The following is a 12,477-nucleotide window of genomic DNA, read 5'->3' as shown; positions in this document are numbered from 1 at the left end:
AGAATGGGGGAAGGATTGCATGAAGGGGAGTGTAACCATGGCAATGAGACGATATACAATAGAATGAATGTAAAACTAATGTTCTCCCTTGTAAACTATCACATAATTCACAATAAAACATTTAAGGAAAAAAAAAGTAAACAAAAAAGTAATCTGATACAATTTGATGAACTTGACCTACACCTATGGATGCAGTAGCTCAAAAGAGGAAACAAATCCTTACAGCAAGAATTATTCCCACCCCCTCCACACAGAGTAGACAGGGATGGGCAACTTGGACACTGGCTACCCAAAATGGGGGGCGGGGGCTTACAAAGGCAAGAAGTGAATGGCTTACAAGCTTTCAAGAGGGAACCTAGATCCAGAGGGCCTGGAGGAAGGTAGAATCTCCACTGAGTAGTACCCAATCTGTCTAGGCGGGGCTGATGAAATGAAATGCAGATGGGTCTCTTGTGATACAATAGTGAATAACTGTTATCAGTACTGACTGCGAGGGTTGGAAATGTTAAGGTAGACACTTTTATAGCAAGGAGGGGAGTGATTAACTTTCCAGTCTAGGAGCGGAGGTCCCTAGGACCATCAACGAAGATCAGAGAGCAGGACCCTACCCAGAGAAGCAGTGATGCCTGAGATGGAGGCAGAGACGATGACATGGAGAGATGGAGCAGCTGGGGACTTTAGATCCAGAGAGGGAGAGGGACTGTGTGCTGAAGACCAGTGGGGTGTAGGGGGCAGGCTTGCAGGGTATACCTTTTGGTTGGTTGATGATGCATGGAGGGGATTGTAGCCATGGCAACGAGAGGATAGAATGAATGTGTAAAACTAATGTTCTCCCATGTAAACTATCACATAATTCACAATAAAACATTAAAAAAAAAATGGGGTAATAGTTAATCTTACAGGCCAGATACAGAGGACCCCTAGGACCATCAAGAGAGAAGAGCACAAGTGGAATGTGGGACCTTATCCAGAGAAGCAGGGGCACCAGACAGAGGCAGAGATGGGGACACAGAGAGAGTGAGCTACTGAGGACTCTGGATTCATGGAAAGAGAGGAACTGAGAGCTGGCGGTCAGGAGGCAGGCTTGCAGAATGTGCCCTTTGGTGGTGTAAATTTTTATATATGCCTGAGTGTTTAAAAAAGAAAAAAAAGAGCTAAAATGAATAGAAATACTGTTAACTGATGGTAAATGGAGGGGATTATAATCATTGTAATGAAACAAGGTATATGATTTGTTGAATGTAAAACTGACGATCTACCCTGTAAACTTTCACTCAATTCACAATAAACACTTTTAAAAAAAGAAAGGAAAAAAAAAAAGTCATTGAAACGAAAAAAAAAAAAAAAAACCAACACAACTATACAGGGTCTAAACCAACTTGAGAGCACTTAACAACAACCACCTGGGTACATCCTGTTTGATGGCGGGTGGTGGTGTGCGCCATGGAGTTGGCTGTGACTCATAGCGACCCTGTAAATCTTTACAGGAGCAGAAAGCCTCATCTTTCTCCTGTGGAACAGCTGGTAGTTTCAGCCTCCTGACCTTGACATTAGCAGCCTGATTCATAACCACTACACTACCAGGGCTCCTATACCCTATACAGCATTTTTAAATTTGGGAAATCTGGTTCGCCTACTAAGCAAGTATACATTGCTCAGCAACTTGTCTTTCTATCACACTGTTTAAAATATTTATTGCTTGTTGTTGTTAAGTGGCATCAAGTTGGTGCCAACTCATAGTGAGTCTGTATAGCATTTCCAAGGAGCGGATAGTGAAATGCCAGCTTTGTAGTGCAAACTGACCTTGTAGTCCAGTGCTTATTCTACAGCAACACACCAAATCTAGGAGTCCTGGTGTGGCGCTATAGGATAAGCACTAGAGTGCTAAACAAAAGATCAGTGGTTCAAGCCCACCGGACACTCCTTGGAAACCCCACACAGGGTCACTATGAGTCAAAACTGACTTGAAAGCACTTAGAAACAACAAGAGCACCAAATTTAAGTCTTTGTTAGAAGGCCAGAACTCAGAAGGCATTTGGTTAATGTCTGGGAATCCTGTCTTTGGGAACGATATGAATAAAAAATCAAGCAGCTATACACTGTTATAAAGCTTTTGTTACAGACTCCAAAATTATCATCCTGTGAACTAGGCTGGTCCACACAGAAGCTTCAACAAATTTAAGGCCTAGAATGAGTCTCTTTGGATACTTTTTGTTATTTTTTTCTTCTTCTAAACCTACATACAAATTTCAGCCAATGGTGAAGAAGGGTCAGTCTAATGCCACGTGAATGAAAACTAAGTCAGTAAAAACAGTGAGCTCAGAAACCTATTCATCCTAAGATTGAAACTCAAAGGGAAAACATAAGTAGGCATGTAAACTTGCTGGCAATCACACTGGTCTACTGGTGAGAGGAAGTGGGTGTAAAGCAGCAATGAAGAGGTGGGCTGAGTCTGACCAAGTTACATAGACCCCCATTGACCTGGCGTATAATGAGAGTTGATTGGCCCGAAGTACAGTGAGACCTGGTGCCTCCTGAGCCCATGGACAAGGACATGGCCACAGAGGGCTAGAGCTGAGAGTGAAGCATCCAGTTGATAAGAAGTGAAGGGATGTGCAAGGGCACCCAAACTTACAGACAGTGCCCATTGGACCTAGCTTCAATGGCTGGATGTTCAGAACCTGACTAGAGGAAGGAAAGAGGATTAAAAAACAAGCGTAAATTGGTACAATTTGATGAAATTGACCTATACTTATGGATGTAGGATCTTAAAATACCAACCAAGAGGAAAAGAATCTTTACAGCAAGGATCATTCTCATCCCCCCTATATGCAGGGTTGATAGGGATGTCAACTACACACTGACTGCCTAAAATGGGGGCGTGGGGCTGTAAAGGCACGAAGTGACTGTCTTACAAGTTTTCAAGAGGGAGTTTAGATTCAGAGTGTGTGTGTGAAGATAGAATCCCCACTGAATGGTTTTCATCCTGTGTAGACAGGTCTGGTGAAAGGAGATGGGGACAAGACGCTCATGATTCAATAGTGTGCTATTGTTATCATGACTAATTGTAAACCTGTAAAGGTGGAAGTTTTGTAGCAAAAAGGGGTGAGTGGTAGATCTTATCCTGGAGAGGAGAACCCAGGGGCCATCAAGGGAGAAGAGTGGAGTGTGGGACCATATACCAAGAGAAGCGGCATCACCAGAGATGGAGGCAGACATGATGACATGGAGAGATGAGGACTCTATAGACTCATGGAGGAGGAGGGTATGTGTGCTGGCGATGTGTGTGTGTGTGTGTGTGTGTGTCAGGCTTGCAGGGTGTGCCCTTTGGCTGTTTAATGACTGTATATTACGAGTGTTTTGGTGCACATCCAAAACAAAAAAAAACAGAGGGAATAGAAGCTAATAATGTTGAATGATGAAGCATGCAGGGGATTGTAATCATTGCAATGAAACGAATACAATAAGTGTAAATCTAATGTTGCTCCATGTGAACTATCACTCAGTTAACAATAAAAACTTTTAAAAAAGAAAAGAAAGAAACCTATTTAGCTCTGAATTGTTGTTAAGTGCTATGCTATAGAGTTAGTTCCAACTCACAGTGACCCTGAGGTTTCAAATCTCCATGGGAGCAGAAAGCCTCATCTTTCTCTCTCAGAGCAACTGGCAGGCTCAAACCACGGACCATATGTTTCACAATCCAGTGCTTATCATATGGAGCCACCATGCTGAATACCATTATCAAAATTAAAAGTGAGAAAAAAAAGGACAGACAAGCAGGATTATAATGGCTTAAGAGTAGGCCAAAAAATCTAGAGTGATTATATTTTATGGTAAGACTACGGGTAGAAAAATCAGAAATCTTTAGTTTAACATAAAGCAGGTAAACTCAATTCGAAGTAATCAGTAACTGGAATAGAAGAGGGAACAATCTGATGGATGAAACCAAATCCACCCATTGCTATCCAATTGACTCCGACTCTCATGACCCTATAGAACAGAGTGTAATTGCCCATGAGGTTTCCAAGGCCATAAATCTTTACATTTACAAGCCATATCTTTATCCCATGGAGCAGGGGGCAGATTCAAACCGCAGCTGCCAACTTTTCGGTTATCAGAAGAGTGCTTTTACCCACTGTGCCACCAGGATTCTGAAACCAAATTAACTAACCCACTGCAATCAAGCTGATTCTGACTCATAGTACATAGTTTCCAAGATTGTAAATTTTTATAAGAGTAGACAGCCTCATCTTTCTCTTGCAGAAGGCTGGTGGTTTTGAATGAACCAACCTATGGCTAGCAGTCCAGTGCTTATACTAAAGAGCTACCAGGGCTACTTCTGAAACCAAATTGGTGTATGATAAGACTTGAGATATAACAGCACATGCTTTTGAATCCCAATCACAGTTCTACCACTTCTTAGCTGAATGACCATGAAACAAACCCTTAGTCTCTCAAAATCAGTTTCCTACCTGTGAAAGTACTAACAACATTGAAGAGTTTTTATCTGATAAAAAGTAACAACTCAGTATATAGTAACTTTTAAGATCCATCCATAAGAAGCACTAGATAACCATGGTGCCAATTCATACATGCAGGGGTTTTACTCCTATTTAAACATGTCTCTTCAATCAGTGGATGGCTGCAGACAAGTTCTCTCAGTAATACAGTTGTCTTCAATTTTGTTAGCGTGCCTTAAAAAAAAAAAGGTCCAAGCAAAACAGTGGCTTTCAAGGGGATCTCTTGGGCCAGTTAAATTCAAGGCAGAGAGATCAGCTCAGGTTATGGTGTCTGTTTTGGGGGGTCGAAAGGGGCAATCTTGATAGATTTCCTTGAAGGACACAGGATCATCATGGGGCTTATTAGCAATAAGTTTTACTAGAATGGCACTCATGAGAAAAAGGACAGTAAAGTTGTACAGAATTGTTTCCATCACAACAATGCACCTGCTCATTCTTCCAAGGTAGCAAGGGGCTACTGTCCTATGATAATTCCCTTGGGAAACCTTACCCCATCCACTCTACAGTCCTGATCTTGCCACTTCAGGTGGTTTTGTTCCCCAAACTCAAAGAACATTTCAAAGGATCACAATTGGAGTTCACTGAGGATGCCAAAATTGCTGTTTTGATGTAATATAAATCAAAGAGCACAGACTTCTTCAGGGAAGTGTGTGTTGTTGTTGTTCTTAAGTGGCACCGAGTAGGTTTCCAACTCATAGCTACCCTGTATAGGGTTTCTAGGGAGCTGCTGGTGGGTGTGAACAGCTGACCTTTTAGTTCACAGTCCAGTGCAGATTCGACAGTGCCGTATCATGGAAGGGTTGGTGGTGCCTGTGTGCCGTGGAGTGGGAGCGACCCTGCACAGGGTTTCCAAGGCTGTAAATCTTTACGGAAGGCAGAACACCTCATCTTTCTTCCGTGGAACTGCTGGTAGTTTTGAACTGCTGACCTTGCAGTTCGCAGCCCGATTCGTAACCACTGCGCTACCAGGGAAGGGTTAGAGAGATGGAAACACCACTCTCATTAAGAATATAAACCTTGACAGAGAATATATCAAAAAACCATACCTTCACATTTAGATATTTTTGTTTAATCAACATTTCTAAACTAACCCTCATATGCATTAATGGAACTCCAGAAGAGGTGAAAGAGAAAGGACCAGAAAAAATGTTTAAAGAAATAATAAATAGAATTTTTTCAAATTTGGTAAAAGACATAAAATTATAGATTCAAGATTGGTTAACCTCAAACCAGATAAATATAAAGAAAATCGCACCTAGACTCATAGTCAAACTGCTGAAAACCAGAGACAAAATACTTCAAGCAATCAGAAAAAACTGACACATTATATATACAAGAACAATGACTGGAATGTCCACTGACAATTAAAAACAATAGGCATCAGAGAATATTAAAAAAAACACTGTAGTTTCACACTTTGATACTGTTTCATAATAAAGGTTTCTATGACTTTATAGCAATGCTTTTTGATTTACCCTCATATTTATGTAATAGCTTATTTCTTTAAAATCATTAACTACTTGATGGGAATGGGGTTGAAAGGGGAAGATGACATTAAACAAAAGGCTGCAAAGAAGATTCAATACTAAATATGCTGCCTAGAATTCGCTTCAAAATAATCCTGTTGGGCTGAAGCAAGAATTGGTCATTAATTGATAGTTATGTGTTCACTGAATGACTCTACTTTTACTTATGCTTGAAATTTTCCATAATGAATTACTTTTAATTCCTTACCCTTTAATTGATATTACAGGGGAAGAAAAACAACTTCTATGATCCATTCTAGCTTTGATAAATCATAAGTCTAAAATATGATCGAAGAAAACAGGACACTGTCTGGAGGGTAGGTATACATATGACCTGGAAGAAGGAGGTTAACCAGGCAAAATCCCACAAAGCTCCTACACTTTGAAAAGTAAAAAAAAAAAAAGTGGTAAACAAGAAAACATCAAACTGAATGAATGCATGGGGAGAGGGGGAACACTTCAAAAAGTTTCATAGAAAACTAGAATTGAAAGATACTATAATTTCTCCATGAACTTTTTGAAGCCCCCTTGTATGCCTTCATCAGATTTAACAAATTCAACCATTTCTTTCTCTATACACATTATACTTAAAAACCGTTCATAAACCAAAATTATAAATGTATTAGAGGAGCTATTGAGAGCACAGTGGCTCCATACAACAGACACTGGGCTGCGAACTACAGGGTTAGTGGTTCAAGTCCACCAGTCACTCCTTGGGAGAAAGGTGAAGCTTTCTGCTCTCACAAAGATTTAAAGCCTAGGAAGCTCTATGTCATCAAGTGACATCAAGTCAGTTTCAACTCATATCAACTCTATATAGGATTTCCAAGAGGTTGGTAAGTTTGAACCACTGACCTTGTGGGTTGCAGTCCAATACTTAAGGTCTATAGCGCCACCAAGAGTCCAGAAGCTCTATACAAGGTCATTATGAGTCAGAATTGACTCTGGCAGATAACAACAAAGTGGAGCTACTGCTTATGTTAAAGCAAACATGAATTCTACTGTAAAAGGAAATATATTTCTTTATGGTAAATTCACATTTCCACATGTGATATTTTGTTTATCAAGCAAGATACACTTGCACTTTTGGGCTACTATGTATTATTCTGCTATAAACATTTACATACAAGTTTTTGTATGGACATATATTTTTGGTTTTCTTGTGTATATATCTAGGCTTGGAATTACTGGATCATAAGGTAACTAAGGTCCAGGTGAGGCTAAGCATTGTTCTGCTAATCAAAAGATCAGCAGCTCAAACCCATCAGATGCTCCTGGGAAACTCTATACAGGGTTGCTCTGAGTGGGAATCAACTCGAGGCACTTAACATGGACTCTGTATTCCCTACACTAGTAATTCGGCAAATTTGCTGCAGAGAACCTCTATAAGCCTCTATAAAGTGTTAAAGACCAAAGATGTCAGTCACTTTGAGGACTAAGGTGTGTGTTCTTGACCATGGTATTTTCAATTGCCTCATATATATGTGAAAGCTAGAAAATGAATAAGGAAGACCATAGAAGAATTGATGTATTTCAATTGTGATGCTGGCAAAGAATACTAAAAGTACCACATTTCAATTGTGATGTTGATGAAGAATACTAAAAGTACCACAGACTGTCAGAGTAACAAATAAACCTGTTCTGGAAGAAGTGCAGTCGGAATGCTCCATTTCTAAGGATGACAAAACTTCATCTTAGGTACTCTGGTTATGTATTCAGGAGGGACCAGTCTCTTGAAAACGACATAATGCCGACTCAGTGGCTAAAACAATGGACTCAAACAACAATTTTGAGGATGGTGAAGGATAAGACAGTGTTTAGTTCTGTTGTATGTAGGATTGTTGTTAAACGCCATTGAGTTGGTTCTGACTCACAGTGACACTGTATATAGGGTTTACGAGAAGTGGCTGGTAAGTTTGAATGGCCTACCTTGCAACCTGACCTTGCAGTCCAGCACATTAACCTGCAACACCACATTAGGACTCCTGATTATAGATAGCATTGCTGTTGTTAAGTGCCATCAAGTTGGTTCCAACTCATAGCGACCCTGTACAGGGTTCCAAAGAGCAGCTGGTTAGTTTGAACCACAAACCCTGTAGTTCAAACCAATCCTGCAGTCCAGCGCATTAATCCACAGCACCACACTAGGACTCCATAGGGTAGTAGCTATGAATCGGAACCAACTTGAGGGCACCTAGCAGTAACAACAACATACACTAATTAAATCTTGCAGTTTAAATGACCAATTCATTGTTGTACTTTTCACGTATCAACTTCCACTTTTGCTCATGCTGTTTCTTACAACTGAACAGCTTTTTCCCATTTCATCAAAATGAAGCAAAACACTGCCATCCTCTTCATGAAGCCTGCCTTCATCATCTCACAAAAGATTTCTTTCTCTTCTAAATATTCCAAGCACTTGCTTGCACCATAGAACAGCACATTTTATTTTGTACTCTTAACAATATATTCTCTTTAAAGACTAAAAGTTACCAAAGGGTAAGGTAGATTCCCCAACATCTTTGTTTCCCCACACTGCCCAGTATAAAGCAGATGCTTAATAAATATTTAAGTTAGTTAAGTACTTACTCAACTATCTTTCACTCCTAAAAACAGCACTAATATAAGTAGCTAAGTAGTTAGACAGATCTCTCAGAAGTGATAAATTCCCAAAGACACTAAATAGCCAATTCTAACTGGAAGAAATCCCAGGCCATGCTGGGCAGCCTCACAAGGCTAACAAATGGCATTATTCAAATGCTTCCTAGAATTGCTCCAGCTACAAGCACATTTGAAGAATGAGGGCAATCTGAAGTAGCTCTGTAAATCAAAGAAAATCATCCTGCTGTCATTTTCCAGTCAAGCTTAAAATAAACTAGAACTTGTTACACCATAACGTACCTCAAGTAAGAGCTTCTTAAGTATACAGCAAGGGTGAGGAATAGCCAAGCAACAGGTTACAGCAGAGAGCCTAGATCTACTTCCTGGAATCTAGCTTGATCATCATGACCCCTGAGGACCCCTCAATAATCACCTAGCTACCAAATTTCTCTGTGGGATAAAGTTGAGGCTTTCTGCTCCAACAAAAAATTTAAAGATTCAGAAACCCTATGAAGGGTGGCAATGAGTGGAAACCAACTCGACCATAGTTAACAGCAACCAAGTATCTATTTTGAACATAATCACTATCTGAACCTCCTACTAGCTTCATTTCAACTAAACCTAAGGATGGAATCACCACCAACACCAACTCCTCCTGCCCCCCCACCTTCTCCCTCACCTCCAAAAGTAGAAGGGAGAATCAGATTTTGAAAATGATAATTCATTTTTAATCCAAAGACTGTTATTAATACCAGAAACCAAATGACCCTAAAATATTAATATAATCAGTGAATGTAATCAAGAACGTTAACTGTTTAAAACTAATCCTCTTAACATAAAAGAGGAAATTATATTTGCTAGTAACATAGTTGCCTTTGGAATGTATAAAGAACATTGCTAGTTCTTTTAAATAAATGACATTCTTAACACTACAATCAATCTATACAATACTTTCCTCTTTAGAACAGTTACATACAATAAAAGAAAAATATGAGATGCAACTTATTTTTGTTGCAGAGACTATCAACTACACAATACTGCTCAGATTAAAATACCACTTCTGCCCTCTGGACTCTAAATATTGCTTGAACTTTACCACCTTGAAAGTAGAAATTTGGAGATAAAAGCATGCTTCCAGAAAAACTATCACCAAATTAAAAGTCTTTTTCAAATAAAAAAAAAGACGATATTTTGAAATTCAATTCAAAATTTTCAGAAGTATTTTACAAGCCATTATAAAACAAACCACCTTGCCATAAAAGCAGCAGTAACTAACCACTAAAACTAGCTGTCAGGGGGAGGCAGGCTGAAGCAAAAGCCAAGGATTCAAAACAATGAGAATTACAGAAATCCTTAAAGTCTTCTAAAGTAAAGTAACATTAACTTTAGACATCTACAGGCCTACAGTTGTCAATTTCAAAACCTTTTAAAAACAAATAGCCCAAAGGAACAAAACTAGTAACTAAGAAAATGAAACAGACAAGACAAGAAGCAGTATCTCTTTGAAAATATTTTCAGGATTTTACATTTTAAAATCCATAATTCTGAAAACATTTCATGTTTCTCAAACCTTTTCCAAGCTTCTTATAAGTTACCTTAAACGACTGTTGCAAATAATACATAATTCAAAAAGTGTTTAAACTGACGAACATTTTATCAAATGTATGGCAGGGATTATCAAGAGTATGAAACAAGCAGAGGCAGAGCACGGAAAATGAAAACTGATAACCAAAAGGCTGTTTCTGGTGGGCAGAACTGGGCTTGGATTGGCAAGAAGGAAATGTTCAAATATATTCACAGGACAAGTTCTACCAAAAAACGAGTCCATGCCCTTATAATTTACACAAGCATATGTTTTTAAATGTACTTTTAACCTTCGGACAACCAAAGTGATATCATATACCTTTAAGCATTGTTGCCTACATTAATGTTGATGTTACAATTAAAACCCTAACAAAATTCATATTCCACCTTTTCATAATTAACCACTGCAAAAATGGAAAAGGCTTATATCCTCTAAGTAAAGGTTACCTTATTTTTCACTTGTTTAAAGTTTCAGTTTTGCTTTGAATGTATTATAGAAAACATCCCTTGTGGGATGTTGTAAAGGGCAGACCCTCCTGTCAAGCCAGAAGGCTCAAACACAAAGACAGTGAGCTAACCAAGTGCTGTAATTCTTCCAAACTGAGCCTCCACACCCCCTCCACCCTTCCCCCCAACAGATATGTCTATTAAATCAGTGTCTGTTCTCCCCCTCGCACAACAAAGAGAACTTCTCACCGCATGAAATTGCCGCTGAATGGACACCAGAAAGCAGGATTTGCATAATTCCTTCCAACGAAACCCAGTCGGGAAGGAGGGGATGAGGGGCCCAAGCGAACGGCTAGAATGTCCTAGATTCTCTTGGGGAAGACCTGGTTCCCAAGAATATTCCCCACTGGGAGAAGGGGGCTGGAATTCGGAACCTCCCCGAGGACTGGGCGTGGGGGACGGAGGACGAGGAGCGAGCATTTCCCCACACCTCAGCAGCACCGAAGCCAAGATGGGGAAATAACAATGCTGGAGGACAGGAGAGTCGGACACACGGAGGGACTGGGGCTTGGGGGGGCGGCGGGCGGAGCGGAGACCCCACACGGGCCACTTACTTTTCGGAGGGGGGTTAAATATATGAGTTAAGCCCTTATGGTCCCGCCGGCCGCCGCACAGAGGGAAACGGGACCTTGGAAGAGAAAAACAGACAAAACACACAGTGTGAGAGGCGCAGCTCGGCCGCCTGGCCCCTCCCGGGGCGCCCCCGTCCACACTCCCTCCTGCCCGCGGGGGGAAAAGCCACCCGAGACGGGCCGGGGGACGGACGAGGCTCTCGGCGGCTCCAGCTCCGGCAAATCCCCCGGGAGAAGACAAGCGCGACTCCCGCTCCGGCTCCTCAAACGCACCCGATCCCACCTTCCCTTCCTCCCAGCAGCGCACACGCAGAACACAAATACACACACACCGACCCGTGCGTCCAGGACCGACTGCCCGGCCGCCGCCGCCGCCCGCTGAGGAAGTGTAGCCGCTGCCCCCCGCGGCCATGACACCCCACTTCGCTCGGTCAGGCGGACCCCGGGCCTGTGACAGCTCTGGCTCCCTCCGCCCCCATCTCTCCACCTCACGCCTCGCACACGCCGGAGCGCCGGACGCCCTCCCACAGACCGCGGCGCGTGCACGCGAGACAGGGCACGCGCCGCCGCCGAGCGCGGGGGGAGGGGTGGCGCGGGGGGAGGGTAGAGGCGACGCGAGACGGGGGGGTGGGAGAGCGAAAGTGGGGGCTGTGACCTGCGGGCCCCGATGCCCCCGCCCACCCCGCGCAGAACTCCGCGGCCCGAGTGGCAGCGCCGCGGCGCCGGTCTCCACAATAAACCTGCGGGGCCGCCGGAACGCCGGCCAGAGAGGAGGAGGGGCAGGCGCTCCCGCCGAGAGCCCGTCCCGGGCAGGGCGCGCGGAGAGGAGGGGCTGGCGCGCGCGCTCCGGCCCCGACAGAGGGAGGGAGCCCCAGGAGGTCGCGCGCCGCTCACACTCCGGGGGGTGGGGGAGGGGGATGCCGGAGCCCCAGAGGGCGGGCGGGCCGGAGGAGCAATTACCTCAGCCCCGGCTCCCTCCCTCGTCTGGGGAAGCCCGCGGCGGGGCGACCGGAGGACCGGAGGCGGCCGGGATAGGGTCTCACCTACACAGTGAATGAGCTTGTGGCGCCACGAATCCAATTCCTGCCGAAAGCCGCGTCTCTCAACGGAGCATTGCTGCCGCCTACACACCCTCGCCATCTTCTGCCGCCCGCCCGGCCCTGCCTC

The 12,477-nt window shown here is 43.0% G+C and overlaps 1 protein-coding gene across 3 annotated transcripts in view; it reads right to left on the bottom strand.

The window, feature by feature from the left end:
* LCOR (ligand dependent nuclear receptor corepressor) overlaps nt 1-12,477 on the bottom strand; it is a 142,501-nt gene extending 130,024 nt beyond the window's left edge. Inside the window, exons 1-2 of one of the 3 annotated variants that reach the window (XM_006831194.1) lie at nt 12,354-12,477; nt 11,293-11,366 (exon numbers count right to left, since the gene is read on the bottom strand). The gene's annotated coding sequence lies outside the window, so the exon portion shown is untranslated. Of the gene's footprint in view, nt 1-11,292; nt 11,367-11,638; nt 11,812-12,353 lie in introns of those variants that run through there. The other 2 variants (XM_006831193.1, XM_006831195.1) reach the window with 2 other exon arrangements.

The sequence above is a fragment of the Chrysochloris asiatica genome, unplaced genomic scaffold, assembly GCF_000296735.1.
Source record: "Chrysochloris asiatica unplaced genomic scaffold, ChrAsi1.0 scaffold00003, whole genome shotgun sequence".
In the NCBI taxonomy this organism is placed as follows: domain Eukaryota; kingdom Metazoa; phylum Chordata; class Mammalia; order Afrosoricida; family Chrysochloridae; genus Chrysochloris; species Chrysochloris asiatica.
This window is presented reverse-complemented; position numbering and strand designations above follow the sequence as displayed.